Source organism: Perca flavescens, chromosome 2 (genome assembly GCF_004354835.1).
Source record: "Perca flavescens isolate YP-PL-M2 chromosome 2, PFLA_1.0, whole genome shotgun sequence".
Classification (NCBI taxonomy): Eukaryota; Metazoa; Chordata; class Actinopteri; order Perciformes; family Percidae; genus Perca; species Perca flavescens.
In genome coordinates, this window is record NC_041332.1 from 5,887,841 (window position 1) to 5,891,926 (window position 4,086).

Sequence of the window (4,086 nt, forward strand, 5' to 3'; positions counted from 1 at the left end):
TTCGAGGGGTATTTACTTATCTGCTCTAGCTTTTCCAACGTTTTAGACACAGACATGGTTATCATAATGGTCCAAAGTAATGTGACAAAGAGAGGCAAAAACCCAGAGACACAAAATGTATGGGGAAATTGCATTTTTTTTTTTTGCAGTTTTTGATTTTCATAAGGAAGGAAGCCTAAACACCTTTCACCAAATTCTTTCCATAATCCTGCAGGTCGAAATCTCAGCTGACTTTAAAACTACGGTGCGTAGTTTCTGTCGCCCCCGTGAGGAATTCTAAGTAATGACAACAACACTGTCAGCGCGTCCACATGATACAAGCCTTCCGTGATCGTACACGTGCCCTCACCCCTCCCCGATGCAGTTGCTAGCAGCTAGGGAAGACACAATCTTCTGAACATAGCCATACTGAGAAATAAAGAGAGTTGTGTGGAGCTGATAGTCTTAATTAGCTTTGGAGCAACTGATTTGGCAATGTCTTGATGTAACGTTTATTAATATCAAAAAGTTACGCACTAAAGCTTTAAAAACTTTGTGACTGCAAACACTCCCTATTAAAGCTGGGCAATATTTCTTGAATCCATATATCACATACTTGTTTAAGAGATTTGTTGTGAGAGATAGATATATGATATATATATATATATATATATATATATATATATATATATATATATATATATATATCACAATTAGGGGTGGGAGATATTGACAAAAATGAATATCTCAATACTTTTTTTCAATATCTCGATATCGATATTCAGATGATATTTTTGAAATCCTTCTAGAAGTTAAAAGAAGCCCTGTTCGGAGGCTATTTTGGTGGTTCTCTTGGGAAAATGTACAAGCAAGATGAAATCATAACAATAAACAAAGGGCTCTGTTCTGTAACATATTGCACACAACCATGTCCTTATTGGAAGCAGTCCTGGAGCTGTGACAGGGCCGGGTCAGACCAGGTTCTGATAGTCCTACTACTGGGCTGTATAGTCCTTCTGACCAGGATGCATGCTGGGATCAGGAGTTGGATGTGATCTGACTGGCCCAGGTGAGGGAGAGGAGCAGTTGTGTATCTTTCTTGATGTTAGAGTAACATGGTCTAGTGTGTTCTTCCCTCTAGTAACACAATCTACATGCTGGGAGAAAGCTGGAGGGGAACAGACTTTAAGGACACCTTGTTAAAGCCCCCTGTATCCCGTATCCAGGTGATCGCGCTGCAGTTTGTTCACTATGGTTAGCGGTGAACCAAACTTTTGCTAACGTTAGCATCGGGGGCTATGTAGACGGCAGTGTGTTGTTTTCGTAGTAAATAAAATGGTCAGTATATTACCAACAACGATCCTGCAGTTGGTACGCCATTCATGGTGCACAACAATGCAGTCCTCCGCCACTGGTCGTGCCAGAGTTATTTTCTCATTCTGCCGGTAGATAGCTAGCTCGGCGTGCTAGTTAGCTCGGCGTGCTAGTTAGCTCGGCGTGCTAGTTAGCTCGGCGTGCTAGTTAGCTCGCCGTGCTAGCGCCTACAACAACCTTGAGGGCTCGGTCAGGCTATGTCCTCCGGGATGTTATGAGCCGCCTGGAAGGCTCTCGTAACGTCTGTGTTGTATCGTGGTCCTGTATTGATTAGTTCAGTGTGTCGTATCGTGGTCCTGTATTGATTAGTTCAGTGTGTCGTATCGTGGTCCTGTATTGATTAGTTCAGTGTGTCGTATCGTGGTCCTGTATTGATTAGTTCAGTGTGTCGTATCGTGGTCCTGTATTGATTAGTTCAGTGTGTCGTATCGTGGTCCTGTATTGATTAGTTCAGTGTTTCGTATCGTGGTCCTGTATTGATTAGTTCAGTGTTTCGTATCGTGGTCCTGTATTGATTAGTTCAGTGTGTCGTATCGTGGTCCTGTATTGATTAGTTCAGTGTGTTGTATCGTGGTCCTGTATTGATTAGTTCAGTGTGTCGTATCGTGGTCCTGTATTGATTAGTTCAGTGTGTCGTATCGTGGTCCTGTATTGATTAGTTCAGTGTGTTGTATCGTGGTCCTGTATTGATTAGGTCAGTGTGTCGTATCGTGGTCCTGTATTGATCAGTACTTGTATAAATATACACCGACAGGAGAGCCGCTGGACAATCACGCGCCGCCATCTTTGTTGACATGAGTGAACGTCATAACACACAGGTAAGAACTAGTAGCAGCTTACTCTCGTGCGGGACGATCGTGATTTTGTACAAAAAATACAGTCAAACAAACCCCTACAGTATTAAAATCGCTACATATAATTGTTTAGAAGGTTATAGTGTGCGTTATTTGTTTTCTCTTTAACTTCCTTCAGCTCTTTTCATGTTTGGGGGGTCGGATTGTAAAAATTATGAAATATTCGATATCCCAATTTTGCATATCGTCCAGACAACAATTTGGATATTATCGTCAAAATGATATATCGCCCACCTCTAATCACAATATGCCAAATGTATGCAAGAGGTCCACAACAATTAAATGGTTCACTGTAATGCATTACATGAAACCAACCAAAAACCGTCAGCTTTATATACAGCTTTTCGGAAACATTATAATGAACAACAGATCTGTGAACAATCACATGTTAAGATCAACTCGTCACTATGTGATTCTGCTAAAAGTCAATAATCAACATCATTCAAACAGCCCTACTTCCTGATAAAGTGAACAAAATACAGTGACAAACCGCCACAATACAATGTGTTTTTTTTAATTATAATGCATTTCTATTCCCTACATATATGTCTCTTTGAACTACATTTGTGTAGTAATATAAACTGCCATGCCTGTATGACTTTAGGAGGAAATGTTTTCCTGTTCAGCCTCAATAATACCACGATGACTCATAAATGATTTCTGTAATATATCACACGCCTACTGTAACTGCTGCACATGTTCAACTGTCCATTCTGTTTATACTTTAGCATATTCATATCTTCCCCTTACTGTCTGTTATATTTACTCTTTATATAACCCCCTAGACATATAAACATTACTCTGCACTTCTGGTTAGATGCTAAACTGCATTTACATGTCTCGACAACAATAATCAAATCACAGAAATGCCTATAACATGTTAACCATTATGAGATAATCAATTTTTTCCCCACTCCGAGTAGTATTTTACAGGACATTTAATAAAAAAATACGGGGTTTTTTTCCCCAACAAAGTCGCAGTTAAACTGACTTTTTTTCCCCCCACAGAGCATTTCGCCATTTCCTCACGCTAGCCTTTTTTTCTGTACAATTGAATACACTATGGGTAATAACCACTTTCCCCTTTACTCACTGTGTGAATACTAATTTGACATTTCAAGCTAAAAGAGTATCAGGTGATGAGGAGGAGGAGGATGTGACGGACGGCAGACTGACCATGTTTCGTCAACGCACAGCGCACAACCGTCAGGCTGGAAAAACAAACGCGAGCCCTCCAATGACAACAAAAACAATGGCTGCCAGGAGCAGCCGTTGTAAATTTCAAAAGCCGGTTGGGTTGAGAGCTGCGGGGCCTCGGTACCACAACACCCCACACCCCCCGGCTCTGATTAATTGGCCATGATGACTGGGTCCTGCACCGCACCACAAACAAACAAATACTGAAACAACAGCTTTTGTTTCAAGGGCGTGTGGTGTCATTATCTTGTTACATAACAATATTCGCTTGGCGTGCTCAGTTATATTTTAACGGGCGAGACGCGAATATTTCTGGCAGTGACTTTTGTGTCGAGCAGTCGCTGTTTGCGGCGATAAAAAATTTAATAAAGAACCAACAAAATAGCCGGCTCCCAGGGTGTGAAATGGCCGGATCGGGGGGAGACGTTTGTGTAAAAACCAGGCTGGCCTGGGAGGATGGTTAGCATAGCAAGCTGGCTAACTGACAAGGCGGCGGAGCCGTGGTGTTATTTTCATGTTTGTGATGAAACAACGCCGCGGTTTATCGGTTTAATTTACGTATCTCGGGACAGAGAAGCGACGCTGTGTTGTTGAAGGGATGGGAGACCCGGGGAGGAGGAGGAAGGGAGGGAGGGAGAGGAGAAGGAGAGAGAGAGAAGGGGGGGGAGAGAAATGGAGAGGT